Source organism: Lactuca saligna, chromosome 4 (assembly GCF_052625555.1).
Source record: "Lactuca saligna cultivar CGN05327 chromosome 4, ASM5262555v1, whole genome shotgun sequence".
Taxonomy (NCBI): Eukaryota; Viridiplantae; Streptophyta; class Magnoliopsida; order Asterales; family Asteraceae; genus Lactuca; species Lactuca saligna.
Window position 1 is genome coordinate 205,633,321 of NC_136420.1, and position 18,527 is coordinate 205,651,847.

At 36.0% G+C, this 18,527-nt stretch overlaps 1 pseudogene; it reads left to right on the top strand.

Moving 5' to 3' along the window:
• LOC145040447 (vacuole membrane protein KMS1-like) overlaps positions 1–17,900 on the top strand; it is a 51,732-nt pseudogene extending 33,832 nt beyond the window's left edge.
• Positions 17,901–18,527: the final 627 nt, after the last annotated feature.

Sequence of the window (18,527 nt, forward strand, 5' to 3'; positions counted from 1 at the left end):
GTTGGATGTTTTGTGGACTGTGAAATTAATACACCTTGTACCCTACAAGTAGTGTCTCTAGATCTTCAAAGCAATTACCACTACCCCTGACTCAAGATCATCCGTTGTATAGTTAACTTCCTGCGTCTTAAGCTGTTTTATGGTATAGGCATTGACATTTCCTCTTGTATAAGAACAAAACCAATTCATATTGATTATGAAGTCAGAACCTTGTGGTTGATTAGATGTCGTGAAGATCTAAAATAAAGTATGGTTACTCATGAATTAAGGAAAAAGGATAGGTACTTTTTTTCTATCTGTCTTCCTTGTCCCAATCGACAGAAAGGGTATGCGTTGGGCTTCTAAGTTTATTTGCATGGCAGCACGATCACTCGTAGTCTTGGGCAGTCTCCGTTCTGAAGTTCATAGTAGAACCCATACCAGGTTCATCAATCATAGTCTCGGGTATACAAACCGTATATAAATAAGCTTGAAACTGTGGGTCTTTGGATTGAACTTGACGCACTACACAAGTGGTACTTCGGGGCGGTTTGTTGAATTTTTCTTCGGAAAGGATGAGAAACAATAAGTGCTCTATGCACGAGTACTTTGGTGTTCTCGAATGACGGCTTTGCTAGAAATACGATTTCGGAGGAAGAGATGTACGTATGAAGTTGTTTTTGTGAGGACCAAATTGAATCAAGTCATATGATAATGTCGGAATCATAAGGAAACTTAAAGACATTTGATTTGAACATAAGATGTTTACAGACAAACACAATCGTGCAACCATAAACAAAGTTACAGTACTTTAGACTACTACAAGACTATTGTTGCGTATAAGGTATACTACAAAAGGCAAGTATACGCAGCACGAGCATCCCTATACCGACGGGATCCTGCAAAAGATAATGCTCTGGTTGCACTAGTTTTGGACGGTTTATAAGTCTGTTACAACGAAACGCCTAAATTACATTAACGTGGGTTCGGAGTAGGTTCTCCTACAGTTGTGATCCTGAGAATCCTACCGTCTGCACCAGAATTCTTTGTTATAGGGCAATCCTTCTTGAGGTGCCCTATCTCCCCACATTGGTGGCATGACTAGCTAGTACTAGCCTTGGTAGAGGGAGTGAGGTGTTTACCCAATGTTATGTGGACACGAGTTCCTTCCTCATTACACCACCTTGGAAATTGCTTCCTAAAGCATTCTGCAGGAGTTGCCACGTGTTGTTGTGGTATGGCAAGTCTTTGGGATCTCTTGCGCTCCTTTACGGCTTGACGATATCGTCTCTTCCTTTCGGTCTTACGGCTTCGCAAGTCTATGACTGTTGCCATTTTTTGGTTTCCCAGTTTGGTACTACCATCGGAACTCTCAACTCCTTTTTCGGTCTTGCTTGTGTTGCCTGAGTTGATGTGTGTAAGGAAAGTTGTTACAGCAGTTGCTACTGCAACTTGTAATGTAGCGGCGTCGATATGGAGGATAGGGATTTCGTTGCTCGGCTGATTGTTTCCGGATGACGACATGATTCTGTAACACGAAAGATAAATATTTTGTGAGCGATTCTTGGTTGACTCTAGATGTACTTCGATTGTTCAAGTAAAGAATAAGACAATGTTCTCGAAAGTTTGACCTACATCTTTATGCTGCAATCCTAGTACGGATTGGAAGTATGTTCATGATAGTTTGACCTACATCCCTATGATGCAGTCCTAGTTCAGAGTAGAAGTATGTTTGTAGAATGGTCTTTAAACGTTTGTCGTTCAAGCCGAGTTATTATAGGTTGGTGGATAATATGATCCAACCTTTAAAAGGGGCTTGAAAATGATTTTGGAGTTAAATTACCATAGTCCAATAACTTGACTAGATGGGGTTTCAGATAGACTCCAATGGTAGTAAAATGAAGGTATTTGAATAATGAGTAACACAGAAGTTAACCGACTTTCGATATCATAGATGTTTAAAATGTAATAGGTTTGGGGGAATTGACCTTGTTGTAGGTCATACATCATATTCGGAGTAGAAAAGTCCTTGATAGCATAAAGACTTTATTAAAAGTACTTATATTACAAGGTAGTCACATAGAAAGTACTACACATCACATAGACATGAACATGGTTCTTTAAAACAAAGAAGGAAGTAAGGTATCTCCTAATGGTGACGGTCACCCCTATGGTGAACCCTTAGTTTGGTTAGCTGAAGTTTCATATCAAGCAGGTATCTCTCGTACACCCTCTGGCATACTTGGAGCTCTATGATTTCGGCTCGGGTTTTAGCTAGTGCTTGCAGCAGGGTCTCATGGTTTCTCTCAGATCTCTCACTGGTGATCAAGGTGATTGGTGTGAATGGTATGCATTCTTGCATTGGCATTAACCTCTCTAATACGTTGAAAAGTCGTCCTGCCCTGAATTTCGTTTCGGGAAACTCTACGGATTATGATTTTTAGAACTCTATCTGCTGAGATTCCTTCACTTGAGTGGTAGAAGCTTCGGTATCCATTAAACGGCATAGGTTGATCTTTCTCTTCACACCATGTTTCCAAGTATTCTACCCAAGGAGGCGTCGGGCCATGAAGAGTTGGACGAGGGTTAGGGTTTGAATTCGGAGCTACTAGGGGTAGGTTCTCATCCTCGGGTTCGGAGTTATGATCATCCGAAAGGTCTTCAGCATGATGATCATTCAAAAGGGAGTGGATGATCATTCTCTAGTTCTTCTCTGAACCATCCAGCGCTGCCTTCGTTCGGGAAGTACGGGTTGTTGTGGTGATGGAGTCCAACCATGTTATCTACACTAGAATTTGGGTAAAGAAATAATTATTAGACGAACTATCTAGATAAATATTAGATAATCTTCATTAGTTACATCATTATTTGTAAAGTGCATACCAGTTATATGTAATCAAAATAGGATAGACTTTTGAATAAGTGAACTCAACTCCAAATTCACAAGGAACCGGGGTAAAGCACAATTTCACAGATTCTAGGTCTATGACATCCTAGTTACATATAACCTTAGTATATCCACTTAGCAACCATCAACTTAGTAATGAAGATCCTTTTTAGTTCTCAAGTAAGTAATTATAGTAACACAAAATACTCCTACAATATTTTGTACTTAGGTTCTATTATAATGTTCTCATTGTGGTAGTGTTGGTAAGTTTTTAGACTTGTTGCCACATCACAACCATTCTTGGGCATATGCTAATCACTCCTCAGACCAGCATAGTGGATCAGGCTATGCCATTCCCAGGACTGACCATACATCCCCGAGCTTACATGTGATATTCAACAATCGTAATACTTTTGTTCTTGTCATTGTGACACTGATTTTAATATGAATGCAGGCACATATACTTACTTAAATATTTTATTATTTAGAAGTATAAACTCTAAGTTAGAGTATTTATAATCCCATTGTATTTATAGTTAGTATATCTTTATGGGTTGATATACTCAATTCACTATAAACAATGCTCTGATACCAATTTGTCACACCCCAAAACCGAGAACGGCGGAAACGTTCTGCGGCGGAGGACGTCATGTAATGTATCACAACAATGCAAAGTAGTAAACAAGCAACAACATCATCCATTGCATTAATAGTATAAGTTTCAATTACATGTGTGTTCTTTCATAATATACAACAATAAATTGAATAATCATAAAATAAGACGAGTCTGAATTGCTCCGTCTTCACAAAACCTGGTCGTCGTACCTGTCTATTTGCGACCTGAGAATACAAGTTATTTTGAAAGCGAGTATCAGCCAAAAAGCTGGTGAATTCATAAGTATTAATGTGTTTTTGATTTGTAAAACTTGTAATGAAAGACTTGATATGGTTCTGAAAGAAAGTTCGTATAAGTGTGGAAATGTTTGTAAGTAATCGAAACCGTTTGGTAAACCCTAGAAACCCTATGATTCCTATTAATATAGATGAAATCTTCTACCAAGATCTAGTTGTTTTTGAAAGTAGTCTTCTACCAAGACCCGACTGTTTTGAAAGTAGTCTTCTACCAAGACCCGACTGTTTGACAATTATTATTAATATAAGAAATTGTATCCTTTAGTACTAGGATACTCAAATACGATTCACCTCATTGGTTATGTGGATGAGTCACAAGATAATGGTAATAACATAACTAACTTACGTATTATCCCTTTATACTAGGATAACTAACAGTGTTAACTTTACACATCCGTAGATGTACATTTACCTCTGTTGCTAACAGCTGGGTGTAGGAATAGTAAATCCCTTAAAGTATACCTGTAATGGTATCAACCAAAGACATCCGTGGATGTGCATTTACCTCTATAGCTAATAGAGATTCTAGGAATGGTTAATCCCGTAAAGTATCCTTTGGTACTAGGATATAAAGTCCAATCTATCTCGTCGATGATGTGTTTGTATCACAAGGTAAAGATAGAAAGGAGAATTATATAACAGTATCTAGACATATAATATGTAATAGTAATTTGCCATATAATGTCTATGTAAAAGTATTCATGTATAAGTATTCATGTAAGAGTATTCATGTAAACGTACTCATGTAAGCGTATCTATGTAAGGGTATCCCTATAAATATATCCATGTAAGAGGAATCTCTATAAGAGTATCCCTTCATATAGCATGTAGTCTAGACTCATGAATGAACTGACTATGGTGTAATTTTCTTCTAATAGGAATAATGTTTTCTATCCCCTAAACTATTCCTATAATAGTTTACTAGAATGTAATTGATGAGTGTCCAAGTAGATTTATACACCCTTGCTACCCAAGAGCGTCAGAACAGAATTGACTGATGGAACATTAATGACTATATATGTATACATGATATATAACTAATATTTAAACGACCTTCGGACGGGTACCCGATATCCCACCAGACCACATCCAAATCGAGGAAAAGGAAATAGGGTGGATAGCCTTCCTAATTCTTTTAAACATATCTTATACAACTATACATATAGAGGCATGCAATTTATAATATAAAAGCATAAAAGAAGTTTTGTAAAACCGTTCAAAAGTCTAGTAAAGAATTTGTGACTTGATGGCAGTATATAAAACGATTGAAAGTATTTTGTTTGATAAGAAAGTTTAATTACACGGAAAACCACTGTTTGAAAACACCTTTGTAACCGAGTTTGAAAGGAAGCTTACAGTGTGTAAGACAGTTTGATAAAGATCTTTAATCATGTAAAAACGTTTAAGAAAGTCGTCTGAAGTAATATGTTTAGTAAAACTGCTAAACTTGTAGTAAATCCATTTGTATACTAGTTATAAATCCCAAATGATTGATTTATTAACAACAAGTATCCCAACATATTGATGTTTTTCGTGCCAAAATAACCGTATGTTTGTAGTACCAAAGATGGACACATATACATACCGTATAAGCAAAGTGTTTGATTTATATATATATATATATATATATATATATATATATATATATATATATATATATATATATATATATATATATATATATATATATATATATATATATATATATATATAGATAACAACACTTTTCATTTCAAAAGTTATGATGTTATCGTGATATATTTTTCATATGAAAGTTTCCCTATAATTGTTATAAATCACTTATGATTCCGTTGATGAAAAGCGTATAATTAACTTTATTATATAACACACGACAATAATCGAGCGTTTAACTTGTATTCCCCCCCCCCCCCTTAAAAGAATATAAAAGTATTTATAAAACATTTAAAAGTGTAGTTTATAGGGGTATGAACTCACTTGATTGATTGAAGAAAGCGTGACGAAAACCGAGGAGAACTTCTACTCGAGAAAGCGGATCTCTCGAGATTCTCGGGAAATCTCGGGAGTGTCGGGAGTGTAAAAATTTCTTCCCACCTTGGATATGAAAACCGGGCCTTTAGGATGACTCCGAGGGTTGAAACACAGAGCTTCGGTGCGAGAAAGGAAGGAAATTAGCAATTTTGGCCGGCACCCTCGCACCCTTTATATAGGGGCTGCAGGACCTCGGTACGCGGGGCGTACGCTTGTACGCGGCGCGTACGAGACGTCACGAGTGACCGCATCCTCGGTCGAAGCGTTGGGGCAACGTGGACGAACCGGAGCCGAGCATCCGAGTACGCGAGGCGTACGACGGTACACTGGGCGTACGAGGGATCGGACCGATGAATCGTTCTTCGGATAATACCGGGTTTTAATTAAATTTATATTTTAATTAATTAGCAAACTTCAAAAATTCATATTTTTCTCATACGAACTCCGTTTTCGACATTCTTTATATCCACGCGAAGGTGAGACTACGATCTACAACTTTCGTTTAGACTCCGTCGGCTAGTTTTGAAATTATTTTTAATATTATATTTTTAATAGACCGGGACAGGATAAGTCCGTTAAAATTCCATAACTTCTTCATTCGATGTCTGTTTTCGTCAGACTTTTTACTGTTGTGCTAGTATTGTTGAGCCCTTCGATTCTCATTTAGATTGTGTCGGCTAAAAGTCTCTCGATCTCTATTTCGAGTTTTTAGCTGTCTACTGTTATATCTGTAACTTAGAAAAGCCACAACTTCCTCATACGAAGTCAGAGGACATTCTTTTTATGTACGTTTACGGTTTGATGATATCTAAAACTTTCATTTAGATACCTAAGGCCAAAAACTATTGTATTGAAACTTCGCATTTTACGTCTATCAGTATTGCCGGTTTTGCCGAGAATCTTCGGTTGGCCATATCTTCTTCGTTATAACTCGGATTTTAGGGTTCTTTATATGTATGAAAACCTTGACACGATTCCTACTACTTTATTTAACCCAAATAAGATTCTAGGAAAGTTCAATTTTTATCTATATTTGACTGGTGTTACATTTCATTGTCTCGAAATATCGGGTTGTCACATCATCCCCCCGTTAGAGGGAATTTCGTCCCGAAATTAGAGTTTAAGCAAAATTGATACTACGCTACGGATAGAAGTTTTATTTGATGTTTACGAAGTCAGATTTGGACGTTCTTTTTATGTACGTTTACGGTTTTATGATATCTAAAACTTTCATTTAGATACCTAAGGCCAAAAACTATTGTATTGAACCTTCGCATTTTACGTCTATCAGTATTGCCAGTTTTGCCGAGAATCTTCGGTTGGCCATAACTTTTTCGTTGTAACTCGGATTTTAGGGTTCTTTATATGTATGAAAACCTTGACATGATTCCTACTACTTTATTTAACCCAAATAAGATTCTAGGAAAGTTCAGTTTTTATCTATATTTGACTGGTGTTACATTTCATTGTTTCGAAATATCGGGTTGTTACAAGGTATGTCGTAATCTAAGTAATAACATATTTGAAAGGTAGGTGAATAACGATTCACCAGTTTCCACCAAATTCGAAATATTAAAATATTTAATTTGGTTCTTAGAAACTCCTAGATTCTTTTGAGATTCAATGAACTTTTCAAAGGCATGTTTCAATCTTGAGTGTGCCCTCCAAGTTTTGTGACTGGGATGCCGAGGATCACAAAACGAGGTGTGAAGTAACCATGCAAATTACTTGGTACCCTTAATAAATTACCCCTCAATCGATTTGCCAGTTATCCACACACGCTCCATTGATACTATGATAAATATTAAGTCACCCTTTACCTACCTTGTTAAGTCCAAGTTTGTGTGCCAGTTAACCACACACGCTCCACTAACAACTTAGACAAAGTGTAAAGTGTAATTTCATGGATTAGCACCTTATTCACATTTTTCCTAAAGTAACTATGATTGGGAATTTATAAAACATTTAGTTACTTTATAATAATCATTACACTTTTAATGAGAATTTATAAGTCCTTGTATTTCCCGTTCGGCTAACGACCCTCCACCAGACAAGCAAGCGGTGGGTGAGAGTGGACACCCATTAAGTTGTCATTTTATAGGCAACAACCTTATACCCACCTTATAGACCGGCTTCATGAATGAGGCGTACTAGCGGTAAGACGATTTTGTTCATATACATACATACATATATATATATATATATATATATATATATATATATATATATATATATAATTATTAAATCATAATACTATAAGTATAAGGGTTGAATTTTAACTTTTAAAATTCTAAGGGTTGGAACTAAAGTTTTAATCAAGACTTTACTTGTTCCAAAACTTGAGGGCAAGTTTTGTAAACTTTCAAAACTTTTTATTTCTTGTAACTTATGAGTTTATTAGGGTATTAAAAATGAAGACTCTTCATTTTATAACCCATTGTTCTTTTAATGGTTTTAAAGCAAAGTGACTTTTGGTTTTCCATAACTTGAGGACAAGTTATGGACTCCATTAAAACACATAAAGATCATGAATTAATCTACCACATAGGTTACAAATAATTCATATGATCATCTAAACATCATAAGATCAAGAACATGAATATGAACACTTTCATGAATCAAACATTACACTTAAAAACTTGTAATTTTGATAACTTGTTGTTGTAAATGGATTAACATGAACATTACACCAACTAAAACAAGTTTTAAAACACCAAAAAAAGTTTAGGGTAATATTACTAGTCCATTTCCAGCAACAAGAACCGAAATTTTGAAAACTGTAGCCTCTACTCGTCGAGTGCATGAATTGACTCGACGAGTAGCTTGCATTTGTTCATGGACTCGTCGAGTCCCCCCATGGACTCGGCGAGTTCATACGGGCAGAAAGCAGAAAACTCGATTTTTCAAGCAGTTTGCACAAAAATCAAACAAGCAAGCCTAGGCTCTGATACCACTGGTGGGTTTTGATCATTCTAACAATTACTAAGTGTACATGCAACCCTAATAACCTTGGATCTATGTTTGTCTAATTATCATGCAAAGTTGATTTCCAAGGCTATGATCCTATCTAGCATACATGGGGAACAAATTTAATTGAATAATAGATAGAACTACATACCTTGTTGTTGTAAGTGTTCCTTGAAATCTTGTGAACCTAGCACCTCATGTGTGATGCCTCAAATGCTTCACACAACACCAAATGCAAAGTATAAACTTAAGAGAATACTCTAACACACTCAAAATCGGCCAATCCCTCTTGTTTCTCTAGTGTAGCCGATTTTGGGGAGATACATGGTCCTTATATAGTGTGTTCCGTTAGGTAAAACCCTAATGTAACATAACTCTTCATTTCTCAATCCATGGGTTAACTCCATGGAGCATTCTATGGGTGGAACCCAACTTGATAATCGATGGAGCCTTTTAGCCCACTATATAAGATATGGAAGATTTACATAATCTACCCATATATTTAATTAGTTATCTTTTGATCACTTAATTAATTCTAAATTAATTCTTGATCAAACTAATTAAATAATATTATTAATATATTAGAACTTATAATATATTAATAAACCACAAGTGTTATTTCTCTCTTTTAGTCTATCCAATTGCATGTTGCCATGCAACCCAAATGGACCATGCCGGGTCGGGTCAAGTATTTACCAAAAATAGTTATGGACTTAAACACCTTATCCAACAGAGATTACCATTGGTTTCATCCCAAAACTACCTAGGACTGCATGTGAAGGAAGTTGGGATACTTATCTCCCACTGGCTGAGTTTTCATACAATAACAGTTATCATGCCACTATTGACCGACCACCGTTTGAGATGGTGTATGGTAAGAGGTGCAGGACCTTGGTTTGTTGAGGTGAAGTTGGGTATTAGGTCATGGGGAGTACTTAGGTAGTACTCAAGATGACATAGTTCATTCAACAGGTGTGTGATAGATTGGGAGTCGCACAAAGTCTCCAGAAGAGTTATGCAGATCGACAACGTTCAGACCTCGAGTTTCAGGTAGGAGACTTGGTGCTTTTAAAGGTGTCACCTTAGGAAGGTGTCATCCGATTTTGGAAGCGGGAAAATCTGGGCCCCAGGTTTATTGGCCCCTTCAAGATTTCCGCCCAAGTGGGAATGTTTTCATATCGAATGGATTTTCCTGATAAGCTCAGCCAAATCCACAAAACCTTCCATGCTTCTAAGTTTCGGAAGTGTTTGGCCGATGAGTCCACGTTTATTTGTTTGGATGATAATCAGGTTGATGATCTCTTGAATTATGTTGAGATACTAGTGACAATCTTGGATAGGAAGATGAAGACCTTGTGTAATAAGGTGGTATATTTGGTAAAGGTCTAGTGGCAGAATCGGAAGGGTTCTGAATGGACTTGGTAACCGGAGGCGGAGATGCGAGAGCATTACCCCGATCTACTCAAGGAATAGGACTTTGAGGGAGAAGTTAGATTCAAGTGGGGGAGAGCTGTAACATTCAGTTTTAAGGTACATGATTTCAAGCTTCTCTTTGGCTTTTGGATGAAGTCACAACATAAGTAATGCCTCTCACATCGTAAGCCAAATTTAATTTGTTAACCCACATTCATTGAGTCTCATGACATGAGCCCTTATTGTCTATGACGTGAGAGCAGTATGATGACCAAAACCCTAAATTTTTGGTATTTAATGGAATGATAGGGCGAAGGTTGTTCACCCTCAGCCTCCCTTACACTTTAAGCCTCCAGAAACCCTAATATCAACCAACCAAGAGATCCATAGTCATTTTTGGTGCATTTTCTAGCTTGAAGAGGAGAGAAGAGAGGAAAGAAGTGCTCTAGTGGTGGAGTGGACAAAGTAACATCATGATCATCATCTCTTCTTGTTGTTGGACCTTTTTAAGTATCAAAGGTTCAAATTTTCTTGCATATTATGGATAGATCTAGGATTTTGTCCATATTTCTCCATGTTAAGCAGGATTGAGTGAAATAAATCCATGAAGTTAGCAAATCTATATATTATAAGGCTTCCTTGATCATCATTTTGTCAAGATCAGGAAGTTGGTGAGGTATAAGAGCCATACATGAGAGTTTCATGCATATTTTCCACTTTTTGTCCTAGAATGGTTTGGGTCATGCATGGTGCAAGCATGACCATAAAGCAAACATTTATATGGACCTTAGGGTTCCCTATTAGCTTCTAGATTCAATGGATTAATGGAATAAGAACATAAAATTGTGACCTTTGGCTTCAGACCATAGTCACGACGTAAGATATCATGTCTCACTACCTGACAAAGATTAACCCCATATATCATTGAGCTCATGGAACTCACGATATGGCTCTATGATTCCCACATCGTGAGGTCAGTCCAGTAAGAATTCATGGATGAATTATCTGAGTCAGGAGCGAGTTTCTGGGATCGGACCTAGTCGAATCTAACGGCATGACCAATGATTGGTCACAACGTGAGTCCCTATGTTACGGTTTTGTCCAATGGATTTGACTCGGTTGACTTTAACTTTGACTAGTATTTTGACCAAGTTTCACTTAGGGGTATTTTGAGTATTTTTAGTTGTAGTCTGAGTTTTTGGATACTATTATTTGTAAAGGTGACCGCTAGAGTTAGTTCCAGAACAACGTTTCTTTTCAGCTTTCTATCCGTATGTGATTTGAGTTTTCTCACTGTATCCATGGGTCGAAGGCACTAATACCGGTCCATTACTGTGCTATGTAGGATGATATCTGTTATGTGGCGTACATGTGTTTACATGTTAGGGTTGAAGTAAACCTTAGGGCGGGGCCCAATATCATATAATCGGGTTGAAATTGACCCCTGGGCGGGCCCAGTATTTTATCACTGGGTGGAATGATACTCCAGGGCGAGGTCCTAAGGCACGGCCCATATGTATTGATCGGGTTGAAATACACCCCATGGCGAGGCCCCAACGTTGGGCCCATATGTACGTATCGGGTTGGAGAAAACCCAAGGTTAAGCCTAGTTGTATGATTGATATGTGGTACTTTGGGGAACTGACTAAGCTTTGTGCTTATAATTTATGTTTATAGTTTTAGGTACTTCCGGTTCGAAAGGGAAGGGCCTGATGTGATGGCACAACATCATCCCCTCATGATTTCTACATTTTCAATAATTTTACTGTGATATTTTGGATATTATATTTGTTGATGGTTTTTGAAAAAATTTAATGAATGGAATTGATAGTCTTTCAATGAAAAATTTTATCATGATTTTTCGGTTGTTACATAAAATAACATTGTACCAAAAGGATTGTTTTGTCCCTGCTCAAATAACTATATGAATTGCAATTTGATTATATGGAAAGAGGCACCCATGATTCACAAGAATTCCGTTGAAGTTTTGGATTGATATTTGAAGGATATATTGAGGTGTGATCTTCATAGCAACTCAAAACTGCCATTTGGAGGAAAAGCATTTGTTTTTGGAGGTGATTTCAGACAGATTCTACATGTTGTTCCTAACAGAAGTGGACAAGGTATCATGAATGCTTCATTAAGTTCCTCATATATTTTGTCAACTTGAAAAGTATTAAGATTAACTAAAAAACATGAGGTTAAGTCTTTAAACATCTGATATTGAAGAAACAACCACATTTTCAAACTGGCTTAAGATATAAGAGAATGAAAGGTTGGTGGATTAAGTGACGGCAATGCAATTATTGATATCCCGGATGACATTCTCATTACTGACTCAACGAACCCTATTGGTTCATTAATTAGATTTGTCTATCCTTATACTATTGACAATGCCAATAATCCGATGTTTTTTCAAGAAAGTGCAATTCGTGCACCAAAAAATGAAGTCATTCCAGAAATAAACAATCGTTTGTTATCATTATTTCCAGGAAATGAAAAAGAATACTTAAGTTTAGATAATCTTTGTCATTCAGATTTTCTTCACGATGACTTCGACGGATCTTTATACTCACCTGATGTTCTAAATAGCCTTAAACCGTCAGCTTTATCGGTTTATAAATTGGTATTAAATGTCGATGTTTCAGTTATCTTATTAACGGATATTGATCAGAAATAATGTTTGTGTAATGGAACGAGGCTACTAGTTATATCATTGGGTAAGCATGTTATAGATGCAGAGATAATTTATAAAAATAATATAGAAAACCGTATGGTTAATCCAAGAATGTCATTGACCCTTTCATATAAAAGGATTCCATTCACCTTTCAACAAACACAATTTCCACTTGTTGTATGCTTTGCGATGACAATATGTGACATCCCCATTTTCACGGCCAAAAAAAACCGATTCTTGTTTATGATTTATAAAAACCAAAGTACTTCTTTTAATAAAAATATTGCAGAATTTGTTCCCAGATAAACATGATAAATACGTTATTAAAACATTTTTGAAGAAACGTATTTTATTCGTTTTAAAACGTTTGGGATGTCATCGTTAATACAAAAAGATAAGCATAAACAGAACATACATTTATTTACACTAGTGATCTACATCTCTTTAAATCTCTCATTGTAATGTGACTTCATATCAACACCTGTGATATAAATAAAATGAGTGGGTCAGGTTGGAAAACCTGGTGAGTACATAGGGTTTTCAACCCACAATAATATAATTATTATGTTTAAACAATGAAACAATCAACTCAATTACCCATCCCCATTATCTTCTTTACTCTTAAGGATTTATCCTAAGAGTCATCTATCCTGCATTCGTTTATTCTGAAGTCCCTTACTTCCAGGGTTATAGGACTGGCACTAAATCCATAGCTGCCAATGTTCGTTCATAAAGCTCTAATTCCATAGCTGCTATAGTCTATTCATCAGGTACTAAATCCATAGCTACCAGTGTTTAATCTAATAAGTACTAAGTCCATAGCTACCAATTCCTAACAAGTACTAAATCCATAGCTACCGGTGTTTGTCCAATAGGCACTAAGTCCATAGCTGCCGATGTTTATTAGTTGGGCACTAAGTCTATAGCTGCCAATGTTTACTCGCATCATCTTTTATCTCTCATCATTCATCTACCCGTGTCATACCACTACAAGAAAAAGACCCTGTACAACGCGCAAACCATGACACTCATTGATTTATGTTACGCAAAAGAGAGTGACATTAAAAAAGAGTCGTCTCTTCAAAAAATTTAAGTATTTAGGTCATGCATTATTGTGTGCCCTTAAATTAGTGTCTAAACCAAAAAAAACAAAAAAAAAACACGGAGGGCACATGTGTGTCATCTAAGGATGTCGCTTTATAAATTTCAACGGAACGCGCGTTCCATCAGGGGGAAGTGAAATCCTAAAAAAATTAAAAACCCTGTTTTTTCTTCCATTTTTAGGGTTTCCATGTAAACCCTAGACCTCATTTGCAGGCTTCGTTTTGTGATCAATTTGTTGCTGTTCGGGAAGGAATAACGAATTCATCCTCTCCATCAGCCGACAACCTTCACTCTCTGCTTCTCCTTTTCTCTGTAAACCCTAGACCTCATTATTATGCGGTAACTCTTCCTCCCTTTCGTATTTTTGGAGTTTGGCAGCGATATAGTGGTCAACGATGTCAACTATCCTCTTTTATCTACCATTTTCTCCCTCTGAGACATTAAATACACGCCATCCCAAAATTGGAAGAACTAGGGCTTTTGTGCGCTGGATCTCACTGGAAACAGGTTTGCCTCGTCCCCACCCTCACCCATCCAAATTCCTTCTTCTTCAAATGATAATATGTTCTCACCTCTCAACCGTACCTGAATGGATATCTCTGTCTCTCTTGTATATATTCTCCCAATATCTCTCATGCTTTCCTATTTACAGCTAGAGTTTGAGAGCGAAAAGAAAAAAGAAAAGATGTGCCTTTTCTTCCTCTTTCTTCCCCTTTTCTTCCTCTGGTTCGATCACAACCCTTCTTGTCCCTTCTTATTATTTCTTTTTTTTCGATTGCAGGTGAGGGTGTGAGGTGGCGTTCGAAGATTGTCAAGGGGTTGTGAGGAGATGATGGCTGGTGATTGTTCGGTAATGGAGAAATAAGGGTGTGTTTGTGTGACTGATTAACAAATTTCAGCAAACTCCAAGTGCAGAAGCCCTAAAATTTTAAGAAACTTTCAGATGGAAAAAGGGAGAAAAGAAACGAACAATGTATAGAGAATAAGGAAAAAGAAACGGAGAAATAACTAAATCCATCTTCGATCCCAACCAGATGTATGTAAGATTTTCTACACATTTTATTTTTTGTCCCAATGTTGGCTGGATTGTCTGATTTAACATCTAACTCGAGACCAAGAAAAGCAAGCAACAGCGAGCACAAATCATATCCATAGAGAGACGGCGCACAATCAGTGAATGCTGTGAATCTCATATCTTCCTGGAATCCTCTTGCCGTAACAACAACAAAGATCTGCTTTCACGTTGTTACTGATCCTAGCCTACTCCGTTTGAATAGTGAGTTTATCAGATTTTCTAGGACTTGTATTCATCCCGATTGTCACTAATTTGAGATTTTATCAAGAATTTAAACTGATTCAAAAGATGTATTTTCGTTTTAGCATGTGAGTGCAGAAGAACTTCCATCGCACTCATAAATCTTGTTGTCTTCTCAGGCTTTCGAGATGCCGATCTCAGGTACCTCTTTTGATTTTTGAGATGTCGGGATTGTTTAAATCAAATCTTCTAACATTTGATGTTGTTGGTTGTAATCCATGGACATAACTAGGGTGGCTCAATCTGTCCAAATCCACAAATTTTTTGATCTGGTTGTCTAGTAGATTAAACTATTATCCTTTTTCATTGGTTAATTGATTTGACTTTGTGACAAGCTGATTCTTTCTACCATTCTTGCTCTCTTCTTAACATTATAAAATCAAGGGACATATTATATCCCTTTCTCCATGCCTTGTTGGCTTATTTTATTTGATTCATATCTTTTGTCTGTTGCACTTTCGCAAGGGTTTTTTTAGTCTTCTTTACTTACTCTATTTCCGTTGAGGTTTTGAATTGTTACTTTTTTCAGACTAAGAAAGTTTTACCTACTTAATTTGGTAAATCGAAACAATATTGATTAAATGTCATTGAAGATATGAAATGAGTTTGTTGGATAACTTGCTCTAGGTTACTCGAGTTTACATGAATCTAATATGATAATGTAATAATATCAAACTAGCACAATGGAACCATGGTTGTGTTTATTCCTGTATCTCTCTCTCTCTTTCTCTCTCTCTCTCTCTATCTGTATAATTGATCTAATAAGATCACCTCACTCTTTTCTTATGAAAAAATTTATCATCTCTCTATAGTCTATGTCTATATACATAAGACATGACACAATACAATGGCATTGCTCTATGTCTAGTGTGCATTGAGTGGACTGATGTCAATTGGATAAAATTGTAATCTTTTTTGTCTCGTGTAACAAACACAACCTTAATTATGGAAGTTCTCATTTTACCATTTGGATATTTTTTTCCAATTTTGGGTTTATATTTTTGTAATGGTGAGTGGATGCCTTGTTTCCTTGGCTAATCGGTTTTCTTGTTTGTAATTGTAGGACTGTGTGAGAAGCATAAACAAGAACTCGAGAATATGACACTAATAGCACAACCTTTCAAAACATTGAAGCTTTTTATAGTGGTTGTTCTTCAGTATATAACAAGATCACTGGTATACCTTCTGACACATGTTGTCTAGCTTATGCTTTTTTTCACACTCACAGTTGCAGTTGGACTCTTGTTTCTGTCTGTGGATGGTCCTCATGGAAAGGTACTTCTTATTGCCTATTACTTACATTAGGCCATTACAACTACATATTTCTGCAGTTGTATTTGAAATAATGATGTATATGAGTTCTCTCAAATGAAAGCTTCTATTGATCACGAGATCATCCATAAAACCAAGTAAATACCATTTTTTTGGTCTCTATTTATTGATCTTTATTAGTTGTTTTCCAAGAAAAGCATAAAATCAAACCAAAACCCAAAATCAGTTGTACATTGATCTTCAATAGGTATTCTGTTTGTTAACAAATTCTTTACCTATGATTCATCGTACTCAAAGTTCCTTCAAATTATCGATGAGGTTGTAAGTTCCTTGGTTTTCATGATTATATGTTACATATTAATATATAATGATGAATATGTGATACATGTGTTCTTGTAGCATGTTGAAGTGCTTCTTGAATATGCAAGGTTTGGACTGTGGTGGGTAGCTCTTGGTGTTACATCTTCCATTGGTCTTGGTGAGCTCAATCAACTTTATCCCTATTATCATTTATTATTATTATTATTATTATAGTTCAATAGCTAATTTAATAATAAAATAATACTTCTTCAGTGGCTAAATCAATAAAATGGTGAAAGTACAAGTGTTGTTCTGTATTTTTCCCTTTAGATAATTATATTCTTGCATTTTCATTTATTATGTTATTTTTTGGAAACCAAAGTTTTTGAAGTTTTGTTAAGTTGTATTTGTAATTAATTGATCAGGGTCTGGGTTGCACACTTTTGTTCTATATCTGGGTCCCCACATTGCTTTCTTCACAATAAAAGCAATGTAGTATGGTCGGGTGGATCTTAAAAGTGTTGTTTATGATACAATAAAGTTAAATAGAAGCCCTACATGGCTTCAAAAGGATTGTTCAGAGTTTGGGCCTCCATTGTTTTTTTATCCTCTCAAGGTGTTCAGGTTCCACTTAGCAGCATTTTGCCTCAAGTACAAGTAGAAGCTATTCTTTGGGGCCTTGGAACTGCATTAGGAGAGCTACCTCCATATTTCATTTCTAGTAGGTTTCTTATTATTATTTTTTCCTTTTCGTATATTGCTATTCCCTTCTCAAATTGCTTTTTTTCCTCATTAAGTGATACACTTATAAAGTGCTATCTAGATAAATGATGTTTGTGAAAACATGACAGACAATTATTTGAATATTGTTTTAAAAATGACAAAAAAATGTACAATTTTTTGCAGCAAGTATCTCGGGTGATCAAATGGATGTCACAGAAGAACTGGATGCTTCCTCGTCATAGAATAATGGAGTTGCTTCAAACTTAAATCACATGAAGAGTTGGTTCCTTTCACATGCTCAATATTTAAAACACAGCTCCTTTACAAAATTTGAGCCATAGTTTTTTAATAATAGTGTTATTGTGTTGATTTAACAAAAGTGTTGGTGGGTTGATTGGTATTTTTATGCATATTTGATTAAATTAATTGATCAGGGTAAGTATCTCTATATATGCTGGAATCAGGGGAGGAATGGAATTCTTCATTCCATTGGAATGGAAAGAAAACATTTTGTTTTGTCTAATTCAACGGAATGGGGAAAACCCTACTCTTTTTTTTTCTTATAATTCTATATGTATGAGTTATTAGCATGATCTGTTAAATTTTGATAAACATGGGCAGCATGTTAGGCGTGCAGCTGTTTTGGCTTTGAGTATAGCTGGCCACAACAAGCCAAATCTCATCAAGGGCCTTCTTCCATAACAGTTGCCACTTATTTATGCAGAACTCATAGGCGAGGTTTGGAATATTAGTTTTAGACATAATTATATTATTTTATCTATTAACACATGTTCATCATCTAAACCTAGTATGCTGTATTTCAATTGATAAATACATTTATCAAGATTTTGAGTTGGCCATATTTATTTAACATTTGACTTTATATTTGCAGGTGCGTTTAATACGATATTGTGTGGAGGGATCCCTTTTTTTGGTGTATGAGTTCATTTAAAATGGAAACTTGAGTC